This window comes from Piliocolobus tephrosceles, chromosome 3 (assembly GCF_002776525.5).
Source record: "Piliocolobus tephrosceles isolate RC106 chromosome 3, ASM277652v3, whole genome shotgun sequence".
NCBI classification, from domain to species: domain Eukaryota; kingdom Metazoa; phylum Chordata; class Mammalia; order Primates; family Cercopithecidae; genus Piliocolobus; species Piliocolobus tephrosceles.
The window spans coordinates 46840948-46863297 of NC_045436.1; the positions used below are offsets into that span (position 1 = coordinate 46840948).

Consider the following 22350-nt stretch of genomic DNA (forward strand, 5'->3'; position numbering starts at 1 on the left):
TATGGACTGACTAACTGCTGGACTAATGCCATCTCAGTGACAGTCTGCCTTGCTGTCTAGGCGGCCAGATCCTTTTCCTGTGGTAAGAATTGTGCCCTGTCTTGTAGCTCTCCACGCATATCACAGCCTTTTCTTATGCTTGACTGTGAGCTCCTTGGAAGCAGATACCACACTTGTATCACCACTGCCTCTCAGAGAACACGGCACAGATGAGTGCATGTGTTTTCTCTTTAATCCTGTAATCACTCCTCTTTCATTCTTTTTCTAATGAAATTGCTTGTTAGTTATAGGAAACTTAAATTCCTATTAGAGCCTTTTAAAACTGAGATTGGGGAATTGATGAGGCCTATAATTGGTAAAAGAAACTCTGACCTAAGGTACTTGCCTAATGAAATAATGTGGTAGGAAGGCAGTGGGAATAGTTTCACTTAATAGAGGAGATGAAGATTTGATGCTCCTGGTGTCAGTTTATTAGGCAGGAAAACCAATGCGATTAATTCACTGAAAAAAATGATCTGTCAGAAAAGTTTGTCTTCTCTGTAAGCTGAGAGACTGGCTTATGTCTTCTCACAAATTACAGCCCTTTTACTTATATTAACATGATTAAATGTTTATCTTTATTATAAAATTTTAGATAATATAACTTAATATTATACATGGAACATTGGTATTGGACCAAAGTTGCTGGCTTTACTTCCAACCAAGGGAATACTTCAGGTTCTTTGGCAGACTCCTGTGACTAAGAAGTCATCTGATTTTGTAAACCAACCAACCAACTAAGCAAACAACTATTATCAGTATTCTGCAAGGATAACTCAGTCAGTTTTTAATGTAATTTTTTTGACACCATATATCATGCCAGAATTTGAAGGCTGAGTTCAAAGAGCTAAAATAATGATGTTGGTCTTCAATGCCTTCCCATTTTCTATGAGCCTCTCTCTCACTTGAAGAAAAACAAGATTTGTCAATGAGTAATAATACCCAATGTGTGGGTCCAAAGATACTTGCACTTTTACTTTTATGATTTTATTTTTTATTTTTCTGAGACAAGGTCTCACTGTATTGCGCAGGCTGGAGCGCAGTGGTGGGATCTCAGCTCACTGCCATCTCTGTCTTCCTGGCTCAAACAATCCTCCCACCTCAGCCTTCTGAGTAGCTGAGATTACAGGGGTACACCACTACACCTGGCTAATTTTTGTATTTTAGTAGAGATGAGGTTTTACCATGTTGGCCAAGCTGGTCTTGAACTCCTGACCTCAGATGATCCACCTGCCTCAGCCTCCCAACGTGCTGAGATTACAGGTGTGAGTCACCACACCTGGCTGGTATTTGCACTTTTAAAATAAAAATTCCTGAAAAGAACAATCACTTAAGAGTAATCATCCATAGGGGAATTTCAGACATAATGTTAATTTGTATCATATCATTAAAACACCCATGTGCCATAGTCTTAATGTCTACTCTAACAATGATATAGTAAACTAGCAGAGTTAAAAAATGGTTGCATGTAGCTTAGTTATAGTTGACTAAAATATCGCAGGTGTACTTATTAAGATCTGGCTTCACTCTGGGATCCAGAAAAATCCTGCAAAGTACCTTGCAGAGCATTATGGGGAACTCTCTGTGCCTTTCTCACCTCCGTTTCGCTGAGTTCACAATGGACACGAGTAGAGCAGCTGCAGAGAGCATGCACTAGGTAGATCCTTCAAAGCCAACAGGTTCAAAATGAGCTCATTATTTTCTTCTCCTTTCTTTAAGATGCATGTCCCTTATTTATTTCCTGTTTGGTTGGCAGCATTGCTAAACAAGCAACCACTTAAGACAGAAGCCTGGGGTCATCTCAGAAACATGATTCTTTCTTCATTTCCATGTATATCCAGTCATCAAAACCTATAAATTTGACCTCTTCTCTTCACTACCACTCTTTCAGATTAGTTCAGATCTTCACAACATTTACCTTGGACTATTGTAATAGAATACCATCTGATCCTTTCTGTATCTAGTATAGTTTTCCACAAATCTATCCTCCATACTTCTAGCAAGTTCCTAAAAACAAATTCTTTCCTTGTTCCCTTTTGCCTGTAGAATTAATCCCAAACTACGGCAAATGTAGCTGTTTATCCTTTATGACCACATCTTGACCTCTTCATGGTACAGCTTTATTTTCTGACAGTCAGCCATGGAATTCAATGTCTTGGCCTCTTTGAGCACCCTGGCTGTTCTCTAAAAGCTCCTTGTTCTTTCCTGCTTCTGTGACTTGCTTCTGTAGATGTTGCTCTCAGTACTTGAAATGCACATCTCTTGCTATGTGCCAGCTTTGATCTAACCACTTGACATGAATTACTTTATTAAATTCCTACAACAATGCTCTGAGGTAGATAATACAGCCAATGCCTTCACTTCCTTGTGTCATTGTGACTTAACTCTGATTTCAGTCATCTCCACGGCCATTCCTGAGGCCACTCCTATGTGTCTGGTAAGATTGTGGTCAGATGGCACATCCCCTGGGAAATCTTTCTGACTGTTATGATCTCTGGGCAGAGTGTGTTGCTATCCAAAGTAACAGAGTGTGTTACTTTGTGTAGCAATTACCCCCCAATGTACACATTTATCTCGATGTCTACTGCTTTGACTGGCAAATGCTTCTTTGCTGCCTGTGGTAAACTGTGAAGAGACTGAGAGCAGAGTGTTTAGTATTTATTTATTCACTTAATTTATTGTCATTATTTTTGTATCACATGGTATAGTACTTAGTGTCTGGTAGGCACTCAGTAAATGTTAAAAAGAAGTATCACAGCTGACATAATTGATCCCTTGCTATATGTGAGGTTTGTTCTAACCACTTTACATGAATTACTTTATTAAGTCCCTACAACAATGCTTTTGAGGTAGACAACACAGCCAATGCTTCCAGTGCCCTGTGTCACTGTGACATAACTCAGATTTCAGCCATCACTATGGCAGAGAGTTTTGTGTGAGCTCAGACTTGTGCTCAGTGTCTCACCCCATGCACAAGTATCAGTCTGCCTGTTCAGGCCTTCTCTAAGGTGCAGGAAGTCACTAGATTCTTTTATGTCCTGGCACGGAAGTGAAGTGGATTTAACATTGTCAGGGCAACCCTCAACCACAGATGCACAAGAGCTGGTGGGTAAATTCTCTAGCTTCCCACCCTTTGAATGGACAATTCTAAAAGGCATTTTGTATACTCTTGGAAGTCTCAGCTGAGTCAAACTTCCATTGCTTATAGAAGCGACTTCTATAATTTACTCCTATTATAGCTGTCTCACTCTTGTCATTCATAACTCCTTCCAGAGGCATCTCCCAAGCCAAATACCTGCATCCAAGATCTTGTCATGTTCTATTTTTGAGAAACCCAAATGAAGATAAGTACTATTCCTGTCCCCAGTGTATTTGAAACAGAGGCACAGAGAGGCTAAGTAACTTACGTAAGACTTTACACCTGGAAAGTGAAAGAGACTGAATTTGAACTCAGATAATCTGGCTGCAGAGCCAGCCCATTCCTGTCACTCTATACTCAATGAGGTTTATAACAGATGTAGGGGTCTCAAACTGTCTAATATTACCTACCTACCCTTATCATGTTTAAAACTTGTCTTGGCTGGAAGATTAAGTTTTCATATCTCTTTCGTAGTTTGGAAGCAAGGGCATCCTGCTTCTTTAGATTTTTCTCCTTCTTTCAAATGAATTCCCACTTTTAAGCTCCAAAGTGTTTTTTTTTTTTCCCCCAGAAGAAGAACAATCTAAAAGAGTGATAAAGCAAACAGTATTGTAACTTCCCATTTTCAAAAGCTCCATTTTTAAAATTTCACATTGGAGGGCTTTGAATAGAGGCAGTGTGAAAAGTGGAATGAGCATTTCGATTATCATTGAGGAAACCAGTGTCATCTGAATCGCTAACTAGTTTCATCAGCTTGGGTGACTTTATTCCCCAATCTGGGCCTCTATTTTTCCTATTGTGTGAGATAAAGAGTTTGAGTTAAAGTGGGTGCTCTTACTTTTTTTAGAGTCATTAAGAATCTTCTGAACTCTGTGTATATCATCTCTATTATTTCTCCTCCCACTGTACACATCCACAAGTACATGTGTTCTTCCTTGTGTAATTTCAGACGCTGGTGTCATCTGTGGACCCTCTGGGGTTAAAAATCCATGGACACAATTTCTAAACCCTATTTCAGTTCCAGCCTCCTATGGTCTTAGGTAAGGAAGCACACATTGATTTCCTTTTGGTTTAGATTTTTTGCGAGAAAATACTGCATGGCTGGGCATAAAGGCTCATGGCTATAATCCCAGTACTTTGGGAGAGAATCACTGTGGGAGGAGAATCACTTGAGGTCAGGGGTTCAAGACCAGCCTGGCCAACATGGTGAAACCCTGTGTCTACTGAAAATACGAAAATCAGCTGGACATGGTGGTGCACGGCTATAGTCCCAGCTACTTGGGAGGCTGAGGCAGGAGACTCACTTGAGGTTGCAGTAAGCCAAGATCATGCCACCATTGCACTTCAGCCTGGGTAAGAGAGTGAATGAGACTCCATCTCAAAAACAACAACAACAAAAAAGACCTTATGCTTTCTGCTGTCAGACTCACCATAAACAAAATATTTAATGAGTCCAGGTGATTTTTAAAATAGACATTAGTGAGAAGAAACAAACATTTATATCTTAATATTATTCTGTTGTTATTCTATATTTGAATATTTTATTTTGCCATGACAGTGGTTATGTAAATGATTAACTGATAGGCATACCCTACAAATAATGTTTGTTGTACAATATAAATAAAATTTAAAGTAATGAGAACATGATGGATAGGTATTCTGATATTTCTATTTCTGATTCCAATGTCTGTGATTAAGATGTTTATGCAGATGTTTCACTGCTCTCGACTTTTCTATAAGTTATATTGATTCAATATCTCTATTTTCTTTAGAGAGAAAAATCTCATTAAGTGAGAATCTAATGGGCTGGAAAAATTCAACAGACCAACCTCAGCTGAAGTAATATATTTATTGAGAAAAAAATAGCACCTTGTTAGCTGGAAAATAATGATACATTGACTTACATTGTCCTGTATTTGATTAAAAAAAAAAAAAAAGAAGCTTTTTGCTGAGTTTCTTATACAAGTTTTATGAGCTGGAATTATAGCTTATAAGAGATGATCAGAAAAATAATGCTGGATTTTAGTCCATGTTTATATAAATAAAAGAAAGATGTTGGCATACTATACTGTTAACTGGTTTTACTGATATCTCCCTTAGAAGTGACAGAAATAATGAGGTTAGCAGTGAAAATCCTTAGTTTTCTGGATCCATCAAAGTCATTCTGTTTTGTTAATTTTATCTTCAAGCAAATTCTCTCTCACATGATTGTTAGGAGGACAGTGGGGAAATACACCTATTTTCAATTACAAGGACCACCTTCCACCTGTCTACTGATTTTCCATTACAATCTTTAAATGCAGTCAAAGTGGTTGGTCCAATCTGAATTTCTGTACTGTATTTCGAGAGAGTGTTTTGGTGCAGTCTACTGCTTGCTGTGTGGTAGACGATGGAAACTAATGCTGGGTGTTGCATAATGAAGACATACTTAGGTGGTCACAACTCCTGTGTAATTTTATTTTGCAGAGTTACACATTCACCCCTTCAGTGCCACCCCCACCCATAAGCACCTTGTAGACCTCATTTCCCTCACCTGTGCTTCTGGATCCATACTTAACATTTTAAAAGCTTCAATATCTTCATTGCCTTGGTCATCTCTAATTTGGGGTCATTCCATTATCAGCTTTTTTCACTGTCAGGTTACCAAGCTTTGTTGAAGAATGCCATTACGTTTTTTGGATTGAGGTCTGTGCAGCATGATGATCTCTCACCTCTGCTGTATCCTCACTGTGGCTTAATCTCTTATTTCTCTTACTTTCTAGGATATTTGTCAAAGCAATTCCACCAAATCTTTTTCACTTTTTTCAAACACCCTGATTGCACCATCCCCAGAGTAGATTATTTACTCTTAAGAGAGTAAATTTCATATGTCCCTAGCCTTAATGAGTTTCATGGTTCCCTTTGTCCTTTCTAACCAAGCAAACTTTTTAACCTCATATTTAAGAGCCTCCATGGTCTAGCCTTAACCTCCGTGTTCTAGCATGTGTATCTGAGGATCTCCAGCCTGTTAAGGATCTCTTGTTTTCAGAGTAGATCTTGATTAACATTAATGGCAGGAGGTGGGAGGGTGGGGTAGAGGATGGAAACTAATGCTGGGTGTTGCATAATAAAGAAATCCTCAGAGATTTAGGACATTATCCTCTCTCAGAAACATCCCTGGAGGAATAATGGCTGCTATGAATTCCGATATGTTCCTAGGAGAACAGTTACTTTCTCTTTGTTCTTGTCAAAACAAGATGGTTATGTTCACAGGGTGGGATCTCAGTATCATTAGAGCCCCAACTAAGGTTTTTTTTTTTTTTTATTTGACAGTGACTATAACATCAACACCTTCTTTGATGTCAGCCCAGTGTGGTGCTGTGCCAGCTATTTTCTGACAGTTGCCTTGAAATTTTATTATTGTATAAAGCAAGAAATGACCTTTGAGGATTTCAGTATCTGTTTGATGTATGTGTTCATTCATATACTTTTCCAACTACCATTTTAAAAGTCAAGAAATGAACCTAAGAGTTTAGTGAGAAAAGAGCTTCTGTTGTTTTTGGTTTGCTTGTGAGTTTTTACTTACAAAGTACAGATTAAATGCAGTTTGTATTTCAGATGTAAATTATATATTTTTATTGCATATGCATACGTAATCTTGTCTAACACATCAAGAAGGGATAAAAAATATCTTGAGGATGTGATAAAACTTTTTGGAGGAAAGAAAAATTTACTCTCTCATAAATTAAGTAATAAAATTAGCATTCTGTCATAACTTTTTGAACTTGAAATAAAACATCTTAAAATGAATAAGCTCAAAGAATTTTAAAGAGCAGATTGAGCTTTTAGGCAGCATCAATGAGTATGTTGAATCATTAATTTTTTACAGAATTTCCTTTCTGTTTCAATTTTATGAGAACTTATATAATTTCATGTCTCGACTATTGACATTACTTCTTTGCTGATTTTTAAAAAAAATTTTACAAATCAAAATTTGTAATCTTGTCTTTAGAAAATTTCCTAGCTGCAGAGATGTATGGCATAAAAATTGAACCATAGTTAAAATTGGTTCAGGCATCACTTTTACTGTGGTAATAGACACAGCTAGCACACTGATTGGTGGTTACTAGTTTCCTACTTCCTTAGATATTATTTATTTGTTCTTTAGAAAAGCAACAAGTACAATTGGAATATATTTTTGGCTTCCAGGTTTTTCTTTAAGATCTGATGTTATATTATGTTGTAATTCTCAAGCTCAGTTTCCCTTCTCAATCATGGGTTGATTTTTCTGGTGAAACTCTTCCATCCTGTTTATTAGGACAATATATTGGTTCTTCATAATGTTCTGTTGCTTGTTTCTTGGTTTTGCATATTGTTATTTAGTGTTAAATCTAATCAAGGGGAAAATTAATTAATATCTATCGAAATATTATTTCTCTTAAATTTGCCATTTTAATTTTATCAGTAAAATGTGTTAATGACTTTTACAAAATTATGAAAGACTTCTGTTAGTGTTAATAAGTTAACATACTTGGAGAGAGACTTAGAATATATTTAAATGTAAGCTTTTAAGCAATTTTAACAATATTATTTAAAATTGAAATAAGATAATGTAGGTGCAAGTGAGTAGAAACTGCGGCTTAGAGAAATTAAAGGACTTCTCCAAGATGACAATTGTAGTCTATTCTCGTGGCTATAACAGAATACCTTATACTGGGTTACTTGTAAACAACAGGAATTTATTTCTCACAGCTCTGGGACGTCCAGACTGAAGGCAGCAGTAGATTCGGTGTTTGGTAAGGATTGCTCTCTGCTTCCAAGATGGCGCCCTGTCGCTGTGTCCTCCCATGATGGAAGGTGGGAGGGCAAAAAGAATGGACAGCTCCCTCACACCTCTTTTATAAGATCATTAATCCCATTTGTGAAGACTCTACTCTCATGATATAATCGCCTCCTAAAGGCCCTACTTCTTAATGCTATCACATTGGCAATCCAGTTTCAACATTCAGACCATAGCAATGACACAGCTAGCTGCTAAGATTTCATTCTTGTTCTGATATTGTTTCTTCCTGCTCACACATCCTCTTCAAATAAATATATGGCACACACACCACACCACATATAGAATGCTTTCTACTTCAGTGATGATGGAAGATAACGTACTTGTTGATGTCTGTTAGAAAAGTATACTGCAGTGGATTAGATCTAAACTAACAAGACAGGGAAATTCATGGACAAATTTGGTCTGACTTGCTGAAAAGTGCTTCTTGTAGGATTGCTTTACTGTTCAGCAATGTGTCGTAAGCGAGCTTTATCCAGATGCAGTGTCACTCAGGACAGCTATTTTTACTCTTGAATAAGCTCACCTCACAGGATTATGGTGGTTCCCATAATTATACCGAAAATTTTTATCACTAAGGCGATCTGTCTTCCCAAAGTTTTTCTTCTGAACTTAGGGAAACTCTGTGCATACGTATTTGTGTGTGTGTTTGGGTTGGGGGTGCAGTCAGAGAAGTGAGGTGGATAGGGTGATGGCTATTTCTCCACTCTAGTATTAACCAGTGTTTCCATGAGCCTTGAAGGTTCTAAGATGCTTACAAAATTTGAGGGAATTGCAGAATGAGAGTCAGGACACATAACACAGACATGTAGAGTATGTAGAGTGCATCAAAATGAACAAACGAGATCAAGCATGGTGTGTGTGCATTTGGCGTAACATCACAGGCAGCTCTCTCTGCCTGAGAAGATTAAGGGAAGTCAACCCCAAGTCATGCGACACATTTTTCTTTTACATCCAATAGTGTCAGGGTTTCATTTTGACTCTAGAAGATCAGAAATGATCATTTTTGGCTAGCAACCATAATCTGTCTAGTTCCCATATCTACACAGCTGGCCCTGCTGTATTTTGAGAGGTTTTGGGAATGGTTTATGCTCCACCCTTGGCTAGAATTATGTTATCTTGTCTTAAGTGTCTAAGTGTGACTGATTTGTATTTGAATATATAAAAAGTCTGGGCTGCCCCAATGTTCCCTTTTAACAGAGAATGCCTAATGTAATTTACTTAATGTAATATCCGACAAAAAGGGCTGGCACAATCTTTCTATTTCTGTCAATGTGTAGGAATAGAAACAAATATCACAAGTGCTTGGTCAACTTGACAATGACTTTCAATTGAAGTTTTCTATCACAGGTTGGGCTTTAAAAATCTCTTACAACAATTATTGCAATAGCATCCACTGTGAACAGTGTTTTTATAAAAGTCAAATTTAGTAGAAAAAAATATGACTCAGTTATTTGGTAAATATTGGTGTAAATACTAAAATGAACACATTTCTCAATCTTGGCCACACACTGATGTATGTTTTTCTGTAGAAAGGATTTCATGGTACCAATTTGAAATAAATTATATGATATAGTACCTTTTCTCTATTCTCAAATGGGGAGATCAATATGGAAAATGTCAAAAGGAACCTATGCACAAAACTTCAACACATTTTCCAACTTGCAGAAGGACTGAGGGCTCCTGTTAGCATGACCAAGAGACAAAATGGAGAAGGCTGCAGAATACAATTACAAATGTTCAGTAAGGTGTGGATATTTTTTAGCAAAAAGCAAAAAATAAAAATTACTTATTTTTATGACAGTGTATTTATATAAGCAAAATAATTATGTCTATATTGTGTTCTTGGGGAGATAGTGGATGCTACATCCTGGGCCAAAGAAGCTTCTGTGTAAGTGTGTGTTCATGTTGCAAGATTGGGGGAGAATACAAATAAATAAGAAATAACAGAACACTGTGATGTGTACTATATTAGTGGGTGAGACCAGGGTGCTAGGTCTAGTGTTCATTTGGGGAATACCTAACCCAGCATTAGGAAGAACATTCAGGGAGGAATTCTTGAAGGTAATAACTCGTCATCTAAAACTTAAAGAATGAGTACAATTTAGGCAAAATAAAAGAGTTAAGGGTAGAGAGAAATAATTGCTAATGATGTTCCTGGATGTGGTAACACCATTGCTAGGCCAAAGATAAAAGAAAAAGCACGGTTTGTTCAGGGAACACTTTTCTTCATAAAAGATCTGATTTTCAGTGGTTTTATACAAAATTTAATGTAAGAATAGGTAGAATCATTAAAATGATGGGATTCACTTTTTTTTTTCAATTAGCTGTTTTTATGTAACATGACTTTCCCAGTTTTTTGAGTCAGTAGTTGAAAGTATGAATTTTCAGCCTAATTGATTGCTCTTTAAGAGTATTGTGGCTCTTCAGCATAATTGATTTCATCTCTGGAATTGGTTTTGCAGGCTTTTACATGTGTTGCCACTAACTTCAAGTATACAGCTGGTCATTTATGTAAATTGTCCATTTGAATAAAACAATAACCTTTTACAATAATTTATATCCTTTTGCTATGTTTTTCTACCAAGATCTCTGATTTTAGTTTCCTCTCTGATCTCTTTTGTTAGTTAAAAGATATTTTGTCTTCCCCATGTGTGACATGGCAGAGAAGCTGTTAAAATGATTTATTGCTCTTCTTAAATATGATGGCATACGAATAGCATTTTCCAGATTTATTTGTTCAGAAAATGTGTTCTCAACTCCATGATACTATCTACTTAATTAGAAATGTAGGTTTCTGGATATTTGTGAACTTTGGCAATTGTATATTTAGCGACTGCACTGACAGATCTTGGTTTGAGGTACTTTAGCTTGGCTTTAATTAACTGAGGCAAAATATCATAAAAATGCCAACAAATAGATTTTTTGGTTTTCTTTCTTCAGAGAAGAAAATCAGAGGACTTTCCTTAAACTTTTTTTTTTTTTAAGTTTAGGAAAAAGCCCCCCTTTTCTCCTGCCCTTTGGAGAGCTGAATCAATAAGTCACATGTTCTTTTTTTGTTTCTTATTGTCTAAGTATGTACCAGAATTGCTTCACAGGACAATTTAAAATTATTTTTTTAAAAAAGCTCTATATAAGCTCTGCGGTAAGTTCTGGTTGAGAGCCAAATTACCTTTGTGATCTTGGACAAATCACGTAACCTTTTTGTGGCAAAGTATGTTTGCTCCATTCGTTTATTGAATCAAAATGTATTGATTGTTTACCATGTGCCTTGTGTTATATTCAACTTTTCAGGGGAACTTAGGAGTGAATTTTAGAACTTAGTAGAAGAAATGAGACACATGCAAAAATTGTTATTAGACAATACATACACACACATGTAATTCATGCAAAGCAGAACATTTTAAGTACTAGGAGAGACTTAATATAAGATGCAGTGAGGCTTCTTGGGATAAGTAATTCATTTTGAGTTGATGTCAACACAGATTTCAGGTGGGAGGATTTGGACTAGTTTTCTAATAGAGTTTGGGTTCAGGAAGATGTAGAGAGAAGACGAAATGGTGTTGGAATCTGAAAAAACCACTTTAATGTAAGCCTTGTTGCTAGGAAACTTGGAACTTGGAAGGAAACCAAGGTTGAAAATTAACATTGGTGGCAGATCATTGATCTTGAACACAAAACAGGGGTTTAGTGTATATTTTGTAGAACTTCTCTGAGATGTCATTAAGGGTTTGGCTTTGGCAAGACATTGATTCAAGTGCTTTTTCTTCTACATACTAGTTAAATGCTTCAAGTAAGTCAAACTAACTCTTGAGAAACTTGCTTTCCTCATCTATAAAATGATAATAGCCATCTCATCTTTCTGTGTTTCTGTAAGAATTAAGAATAGCATGCATAAAGAGACAGTCACATAGTAGTTGTTCACTTAGTATTAGCAATTGTTATCTATACAATGAAAGGCTTTTAACAAGTGATTTATTTTTTATTTTTTTTATTTTTTGAGACTGAGTCTCACTCTGTCACTCAGGCTGGAGTGCAATGGCACATTTCTCAGCTCCCTGCAACATCCACCATCTGGGTTCAAGCGGTTCTCGTGCTGCAGGCTCCCGAGTAGCTGGAACTACAGGTGTACATCGCCACACCTGGCTAATGTTTGTATTTTTAGTAGAGATGGGGTTTCACCATGTTAGCCAGGCTGGTCTCGAACTCCTGACCTCAGGTGATCCTCCCACCTTGGCCTCCCAAAGTGCTGAGATTATAGGTGTGAGGCATTGCGCCCGGCCTTAACAAATGGATTTCAAGTTTGGTTTCTTTGTCATGTTTCTGTCATCTCTATGTGATATATTTGCTCAGAATATCATAGAATTACAGAGTCCAAGGGAACCTTAGAAGTTCTCTAATCCACTCCCCATTGAGGGTGAGTGTCCCCTTTACAACCTTCCTGATTTTATTCTGTACTGTCATGGGCCTCTGGAAGAACTTACAGTTATGAGATCATTCACTCTTTTCCAAAATCAGTCCTTTTCATTGCTGAATACTTAATGACTTGAAAAGTTTTCTATCTAGTGGTCTGAGATTCTTTTGCCTTGTAACGTTCATACATTAATTCCCTAAGTCTTATTTCAGAGATAACAAATGACAGCAACTCTTCACATGTCAAGCCTTAAATATTCAGCATAAATATGTGACTTCCTTTTATGGGTTCCCCCTATGTCCTTTCACTTCTAGACCAAATATCCTTGGTCTTTCATCTACTCATCCTATGCTATGATTGCAAGATTCTTCAGTTTTATGGTTCGCTTCCTTCGGCTGCACTTCAATTTTTAAATATCTTTTTTAAAAAAACTATTATTCCAGGACTAAATAATGTCCCACTGATGAGATCTATTCAGAGCTAAGTACAACAAATCTTCCTTAATCTAGAATCTAGACCAGTGTCACTGCCTGTTGCCTATGGAGTTTAAAAAATGCACAAAGCCAAGTCCGATCCAAAAATATTCTGATTCACTAGGTCTGGATTTGGGCCCAGAGATTGGTATTTTAAAAAAGCACTACAGAAACAATAGGAACTTTCATTCATTGCTGATGAAAATACAAAATGGTGAAAATACGAAATAGTGAAAATGCTTTGGGAGACAGGGAGGTAGCTACAAAGCTAGATATACTCTTACCCTAAGATCCAGCAATCATGCTTCTTGGTATACACCCAAATGAACTGAAAACTTATGTTCTCATAAAAACCTGCACATGGATGTTTATAGATTTATTCATAATTGCCCAAATTTGGAAGCAGCCAAGATGTCTTTCAGTAGGTGAGTGAATAAATAAACTGTGGTAAATCCAGACAATGGAAAATTATTCAGTGCTAAGAAGAAATGAGCTATCAAGTTAGAAAAAGACATGGAGGAAGTTTAAATAAATATTACTAAGGGAAAGAAGCCAACATGAAAAGGTTATATGCTGTGTGATTCCAATTATATGACATTCTGGAAAAGGCAAAACTATGGAGACAGTAAAAAGATTAGCGGTTGCCAAGAGTTTCAGGGAAGAAGGGATGAATAGGCAGAGCACGGAGGATTTTTAGGGCAGTGAAGCTATTCTGTACAATATTGCAATGCTAGGTATATGTCATCACATATATGTGAAAGCCCATAGAATGTACATCAAGAACAGACCCATAGTAAGCTATGGACTTTGAGTGATAATGATGGGTCATTGCAGATATCCATTGTAAAAAAATATACCAATCTATTGTAGTCGGCTAGAGAAGGAGTTCAGTCTAATGACAATATCAGGGTTGTGTGTTGTAGTGGAAGGGGATATATGACAACTCTGTGTACTTTCCACTCAATTTTGCTGTGAACATAAAACTACTCTAAAATAAAATTTACTAATTAAAAGTTCTGCACATAATTTTGATATCTATCTGGGCCTGGAAGCCATAAATCTAGACACTATACTCAATTAATGAAGGTAAGATACCATAACGTTTATTGCAGCCATATAATACTATTCATTATGTACCAGATTTGGAAACTGGTAAAACCAGCAGGACTCCTTTTTAGATCTTTCCAAAATTTGTACACTGCATTTTCTGGGACATAAATCTATGACTTTACGTTTATACTTATTACATCTCATCCTGGCCATTTCTAGCCATTATTCTATACTACCATTGTTATTTACAATTTCATGTGCCTAATTCAGATTATCCTAAAAATTCATTAGTTCTGGGTAGGCAATCCAAAATGATAAATTTTACAAAAGCTATTAATTCAGGTCTGTTCTTTATCATACTCTTTTCTTATGATTATAATGTATTGTCCTTACTCATTTATATTTGACATATCTATTAGTATGCCTAATACTTTGAATCACCTTTCCTTTCTAAATTATAATAATCCATGCCCACAGAGTTTGGAGCTGATAGAGAATGAGCTCAGAATGCCATAGAGTAAGAGAAGGAGCCTCCACTTTTAATCAGTAAAGTTAGGTATCTTACAGCTGTTATCAAGGATCTTATAAGATGATATTGCTGTAGCTTAGTTGGGATGATTTTGGCTGCCAGTATTAGGATCTCAACTTAGAGTATCTTAAATAATAAGAGGATTAATTGTCTTACCTAGCAAGAATGCTAGAGGTAAGGCAGTTTCAATTTTGTTAACTCTGCAGCTTTCTAATGTCATGAAAATCTTACTTTATTTTCATCTTTCTACTCTGCCATCTTCAGCAATTCCTTTCAGGCTATTGCTTCAGGTTACCTCCTTCATGGTCCCAAAATGGCTGCTACAGTTTCATAACATGTAGACATGGCAACATTGAGGAGCAAAAGAGGAACTCTTTCCTCTTCATCTCTGTTTAGAATCTTCTCATTAGACTTTTTCTCTTGTCTCATTCATTCGCCTGCACTATATCATATGCCTCAGAATAAAGCAATCACTAGCAAGAGGATCTGGACAAATTATGATTCCCCTCCAGGGTCTAGGACTGAGACTGGATCTAGAGATGAGGCCATTGGAGGATTTGATACCTAGTAAAAATTGGGGTTTAATGAACAACACCTAAACGAAATTGAGATTCTGTGAGCAGTAACAAAGGTGTTTGTGGGGAACAATTTCTGGGTGAGAAACTACCAATGTTTGTTATACTACTAAAGCTCGAAAACATTTTCTATTTTTAAAGAGTATATATTGTAATTATGCTACTAAAAATATTCTCCAAATAGTTGAGATTCTGGCTTTTTGCTGAAGACCAAGCAAATATTTTATAGGGCAAAGTTAACAGGATAAACTATTATACTGATCACATGTTAGTATTTTATTTCTCTTAAAAGCAAATTAATTAAAGCCAGTTTAAAAAAATAGTTGGTGAATGGCTCCAGATTAATTTTATGTCTGTGATTGTTGGCTTTATGTAGAGTATTCCATCCTTTCTCAGAAGGGAACTTCAGCTCTCAGAAGTAAGAGTTTCTTTATTTTTTTCTTTAGTCTGTTTTACAATAACTCTTTAAAAGGAGTCAAAATTACAGCTTTGTGATTGGAAGTAATGGAAAAATAGGACTAATTGAGACTGCTGACAGAGGAGGCATCTTGAAGAGAAAATATAATTTTCAATGAACTGGATAGTTAAGCACAAATTAAAAATTTGTTTGAAAAAGTTCATATGAAGTCAATACAATATTATTTTTAATTGATCCTAGTGAAATATAGGGTCCAGAAACAGACAATGATATAGACATAGAATGTAGTCTGAGGAATTCATGCACTGTAAATCACTCAATGCCCTTCAGAAAGAAAACTCTAGGTGAATGAAAGTAACTATTATTTAATTTCAATGCTAGCTTAAATAAAAGATTAGCAGATTTATGAGGATAGATAGAAATGTGTACCACCTATAGAGGAAAATGGGATCAGTCATCAGAATGAGAGTTCCCATTCATTGTGATTGAAATATGTGTGCAGGAGTCACCCACATTATTTCATTTAATCCTTACAACCCTTTGAGGCAGGTGCAATATGAAGCAGGTATAAATCATAAGAAATTAAGTAATTATAAATTGTGATGTGCCATACAAATGCAAGATATTTGTAGTCCATGCTTTTCTGTACACATGTCAGTCTATTGCTGGGCCTGCTGTGAATACACAAAAAGTCCATGGATCAGAGTTTAGCTATATAAGAATCATTAAGCAATTTAATCTGATGCCTATTCTCAATACCTCATCATATTTAATAAATTCACTAAATCAGGAATGAGTTTCCAATCAAATTCACTAGTCAAACCACATTTTGAGACTGAATCCGTTCATGTTACAGATATGGGTATATTTTAAAGTTGACAAATGAGTACAAGAACCCCCATACCCTGAGATAATAACTTTGAATTTTTAAAAAAATGTTTTTGATTTGGGAAAGAATATATTTTGCTAAGTAACATAGACCTGTGTTTAAAATGCTACTGCAAGGATTTTTAAAGACTGGATATGGCGTAACTGTTAAAAAAGATACAACATGAGAGTGAATATTGGCGTAGGCAGGGAGGAGATACAGAATGAAAGAAAAAGCAGGTATATACCACAACATGCATTAGGTTTATTCACATATAGACACATGATTTGGGTTCCAAGCAATTCTTTTTGTTGCTTTATTACTTGGGGTCACTGTTACTTCAGCCCAAATAAAAAAGCGCACTAGCAAAAGAAGTCCTAGAGAACAGCAGGACTCATTTACTTGACAAATTGAATGCGAAAGAAACCCGTAGCTAATAATATTTTGGAGTTATGTTTGAGAATCCAGGGAATTACTAAAGGTATAAAGCGAAATTCTGAATGAAAAATTCACGCTCATCATTCCAGATCAGCAAGTTTGGAAACAATCACAATTGGCATCTATGGCGTTAAATACGAACTTACTTGGAATTGCACCATCGTGATTCTGATTTTTCAGTTGCTGAAGGTGGAAATCAGTCACAAAAGTAATGCCTTCTAGGCTTTTCTTAAAAATTATTAAGAGCTGGATTGGGCATTTGTGAAAAAAGGAAGGAAATGAAAGAAAGTAGAAGGAGAATTATACTTGAGATTTCCGGAAAGTGGTAAATGCTATCTTCAGAGTGTTTAAAATAAAATTACATGTAATAAGTGTACTAGCTTTTTGTAGTAATTTGCACAAAAAAAGATATGATATTGTTCTTAATATTTTCTTGGTCATAGTCATACTGATACAAAGTTCATCTTTTTTGTACATAAGGAAAACTATTTAAAATGTTTTATTTCTTCTTTGAGAAGCATATCCTACTATAGGTGAGGTTTCAACAGTAAAATTAATCCTTAAAATAAATTTATGGAAGCTTTCGGGTTATCTCTATTTGAAAAGACATATACTCCCAAGTGTCCCTAGATCACAGTAAGCCTTAAATCTGGTCAAGAGCAAATGGAGAGAGAGGGGAATCAATATGCACATTTGTTTTGAGAGATTCTCATGTTTTGAGAGATTCTCCTGACCTGGTCTTCACCATACCAGCTAGATTGCTGATGTTGAAATGACAATCAGTATGTTAATAGAAAATCAATTATAGCTTCACTATAAAGTAGGTTCAAGAGTATGAGTAATCCAACAATATCAGGCTAGCTACCAAGTAATGTTGGATATATTTAAATATTGTATGATAACGAGAATGACAAAGACATACTACATCATTATTGTTGACCACTCTTCCATGTACATTTATAAGTTTAACCTTGAAAAAAGTAAGCATTTGAAATAAAATTGTCACTTTATTATAACAAGATATAACTAATTGGTATAAGTCCAAATCTGGTTGGTGTAAGAACGGTGTTATAAAACTTTGTGTTGAGTATTTTTTAAACATTACATCTCAGTAAAATGCTTATTCTTACTAAAAAGTTCTGATTCTGTCAGAATAAAGGCTTTATCACATGTCTTGAGACTTGGAGCTCTCCTCTGCACAGAGCTGCTTCCGCCTAGGCAGGGTGTGTAAGAAATTATTTATACTCTTCTGAACCAGATCTATAGATCCTCACTCTATGCCTGGCTCAAAGAGATATTTAGGAAGTGCTTCCTGGGTCACTGAATTCTAGTAACTCTCTATTAATACATGCTGTTCCTTCCTTTGTTCATAGGAAAAAAGGAAAATTTGCTTTTCTTCAAAGACCTCTCAGAGGATGTACAGGAAAATGTGGCTGATAAAGAAGATACATCCGGTCTTCCTTTGTTGGGGAATTTATAGGAGGTAGAGTCTCAGCTGTCACGCCGCTAGTAACTGATAATGTAAAATACGATGTTATGTGAAGAATTACAGAGGATCTGTAAGATTCCTGTACAACTCTTGCTGCCTGACAGCTGCATTCTGTAACTCTTCCAAGGACAAAAGAAGGACTCATTAAGTCCAGAATTTCCCCAGCTGGTTGCTTAAAATCAAACAGTAAAGCTGAGAAAGGACAAAGCTTCCCTCTTCTCCTCCAGCAACCAGCAGGGTGTTCACTTTTGACACATGAAAGACATACTTTCAAGCCTTAGGGACAGAAGCTTGGGCAGAAATTCAGGTTGTGATTCTTGAGTCTAGAGAAGTTAGATCTGGAGAAAATCAGTAGTTGGGGAAACTGAAGACCCGTGTGACAATTCAAGCCTATCTTTAGGAGAGGATTGGCAGGACAACTTCCTCCTGAATCAGAATTTTATTTCCTAGGCCCACATCCCCTTGCCTGTGAGGCACCTTTGGCCTCCTAAATCTCTGCTCTCCACAGGCAACAACTTAATTTTCTTTTTCAGCTGGATGTGATGTGATTCACTGATCTTCACCTTATGTAGCTAGCTTCCATTCTACAGCTCTAAAAAAAGTCTACTTCCTTAAGTAGGTCTTAGAGGAAACTTCAACTTAGATGCCTCCAGGCTTATAGAGTTTATGTTTTAGCTTTATATATTACAAGACAGGCCACTAGATAAAAATAAAATAGAATTATGCGTTCCAAAAATGTTAAGTTGTTTAAAATTTAAACTTTTAAAAAAAGTGGTTGTATACAAGATATGATATGCTTTGGAGAGGGTGAAATAAATTTCAGAAATACTTGGAAAAATATTAAAGTAGAGACATGGAAAGCAGAAAATATGCAGAGTGAAGCAGCATCTAGGCTGGCAATGAGACAACTCAGATTTCAAGCTAATTGTCGCTTTTGGACAGTGCATCAGGCCTTGGGGACAGTTTTGTAAGAGGTTGTCTCTTCTCTGTGCCTGAGTGATATTGTGTAATGATTGAAAAAATTATTGTGTCAAATGTGGAATAAATGATAGAAACGTGCCTATCACATCACTGTTCTCTGATGGCTGACTGGTATGTTCCGGCTGACTTCAAGACAGTTCTCTCTTTCATCACAGCTCCGTATACTCCAGGCAGAAGCTATCTGCTTAGAAGACAATCTTATTGAATAGAGCATGGCATATTAATAGAATCACAGAATCACGTGTCTTGAGGAGGCCATTAGGACACGTGAATTTGAAAAGCAGAGTGTTACTGCTTCTTGAAGATTTTCAGGGATGCATATTGCATAGGTTTTTGGGGTAAAAGAGAGAGAGTGGAAAGAAGGTATGTGTTCAGAGATGCTTTTATATCTTATAGGAAAATACATCTTGTTTGCCTATTTAAACTCATTTTGTATTGCACAGTCCTCCACAGATGTATTGCAAAAGTCAGCTAATCAGCATCTGTCTCCTTAACACTCCCTCTCCATACTTGAGGTCAATTGTCATCATCAGTCTTGTTTTTTTTTTGTCACAGTTAACTCCACTACTTTGGCTTTTTATGAAAACAAGGAAACAAAACTTTCTGTTTGCCCGTTAATTCGCGTGTAGTATTTTTAGAGCTCATTTTTAACATATGATGAATGCAACTACCTTCACATAGTTCTAACATGGAGCTTACGTGGACCTCTTTTTGTCATAGTTCTTCTCAGTATTTCTCAACATCATGTTATTTTTCCAGCTGTACTCAAAATTTGCTATTGAGCTACAATGTATGTAGGTCTTTCTACAATAATTGTATTTAGTTCTTTTGCATACTGTATGAATTCCTAACTCTTCTACTTTTTGAGAATTTTCCTTATTAAGTTTTCTCATCTGATATTTTTACATTTAGTCTCCCTGTTTCTAGGCTCTCTCATGTGTTTCACATTAAATGATCTAAAAGACAATAGTATTGGTCATAACCCTCCCCTCCTCAGAAATTGTTTAAATAATGTTTAAATTCTATAACTTGGCATCCAAGACTGCTCATTATCTGACTTAAGAGTTACTCAGCATTCACTTCCAATCTGATCAGACCCATCTGCCAAGGGGCCCTTGGAATTGGATCCCTCAGTCTTTCCTCTGTGTTTATTCTGCTCCAGCACCACCTGTTCTCAGACCTCTTCCCATTACATCCAGGTGATTTGAAACCCACCCAAGCTTTGTTCCCAGTTTATGTGCCACTTTCTTAGTGGAAACCTCTTCTATATATCTACATACATATGACAAACTATGAGTGAGAGTTATTGGTGGCCATAAATGCTAGGTTTAGTGAAAGAGACATCCTTCCTGACACTTGTCATTAAAAAAAATCATATATTCCATCCACTTGGTAAATGACAGATTTTTTAATGATTCCCCTTTCATTAGGCAGTTTGGTTATGTTTTACTATTTTCAATTATAATGGTGTTGTACCCGTGATTACACCTGTGAAGTCTTTTCTGTATTTTTCAGTCTCTGTATCATTAGTTCATCTGCTTTGTGATTTATCTGAAGAAAGTTGGTCTTTGAACACTTACATATTCCCTAAATATTTTGTAGGATCATTTTTATCCACATATATATTGATATTCTATATATCATGGTTTTATCTTTAATATATTTCATTTTAGTGTGCAATTTTAAAATGTACTTAATCTATCTTGTGTCTAATAATTGCGCTTCATCTCTTTAAGAGTCAAGATACTGTCTCATTTTCAGATGGGATGAAAAATACTGTTTTTGTATTAAAATTGGTTTTAATTATTTGATGCTTTTTAAATGCATAGCCATGAGGTGATGAATTATGAGTTTATAAAAGTTTCTCCACAATGACATCTTTAGTAGTAGTAATGATTTTTCATCTATTATTGTGTTGCTCTGATTTGGGATTTATTAAAGTTTTATAATTGTTTGATTTATTTTCTTGACTATCTGTTCTTTTGTATTAATTTAGTTTTCTATGTCGAATACTTATCATTTCAGTAATTTTCACTTTGTAATATAGGTTAACATCACATAAATGTGTCACAGCCTTAATATTATTCTTACATAATTTTATCTGGGTTAGTCTTCCGAAAGAATTGTATCAGCACTGTGTAATACTGTTGTTCTTGTAATCCTATTAATTTTTATGTTATATAGCAAAGTGGACACAACTTTAGAATTATTCACTGTTGTATTTTAAGGTGAACTGGATCTTTTATCAAGTGGATACCTCTTTATCCCCAGTACTACTTTTAGTCTTAAAATGGATCCTTAAATTGATGGCTAAATCATTTTCTTTTACTTCTTTTAATTGGTTTACTCTTTTGATTCATCCTTTGTATCCAATATTCCTTTGTAAGTTTGACTCTTTTGAAGACCTATTGTTAGATTTACTTGGTTACTTTTTTGAAGTTAGAAACTTCATTTTTTAAAGAACACATTTAGACTATATATATGTGTATGTGTGTGTATATATATACACACATATATACTCAAATATATATACAAATATATACTCATACACACACACACACACACACATATATATATCTGAGACAGAGTCTTGTTCTGTCACTCAGGCTGGAGAGCAGTGACACAATATCGGTTAACTGCAACTTCTCCTCCCAGGTTCAAGTAATTCTTGTGCCTCAGCCTCCCAAGTAGCTGGGATTATGGGTGTGTGTCACCACACCTGGATAATTTTTGTATTTTTAGTAGAGACGGGGTTTTGCCATGTTAGCCAGGCTGGTCTCGAACTTCTGGCCACAAGTGGTCTGCATGCCTTGGCTTCCTAAGGTGCTGGGATTATAGGCCTGCACCATTGTGCAAGGCCTGTCTTAGCTAATATTTTGAAAGTCCTTCTGCTGTTATTTTGTGTTTCCAATTTGTCTTCTGTCTTTTTTCCCCTTGTACTTTTTGTTTTTCCTCTTTCTTCCTTCTTTCTTGGTGGGAAAGTTTCCCAGTACTATTAAAGTTCTTTAATAGAGGGAAGAATATCATTCAATTTTCTGTTTTTTTTTTTTTATTTTTTTTTTTTCTGATTCAGTTTGGATAAGTTGAGTTGTTTAGAAAATGTCCATTCTATTTGTTA

At 35.9% G+C, this 22350-nt stretch overlaps 1 protein-coding gene across 6 annotated transcripts in view; it reads left to right on the plus strand.

Moving 5' to 3' along the window:
* INPP4B (inositol polyphosphate-4-phosphatase type II B) overlaps window positions 1-22350 on the plus strand; it is an 840917-nt gene that overhangs the window by 74193 nt on the left and 744374 nt on the right. The window contains exon 2 of one of the 6 annotated variants that reach the window (XM_023225976.3): window positions 4128-4218. The exons of the other annotated variants lie outside the window; for them this stretch is intronic. The gene's annotated coding sequence lies outside the window, so the exon portion shown is untranslated. The remainder of the gene's footprint in view (window positions 1-4127; window positions 4219-22350) is intronic. 6 annotated transcript variants of the gene reach the window in all.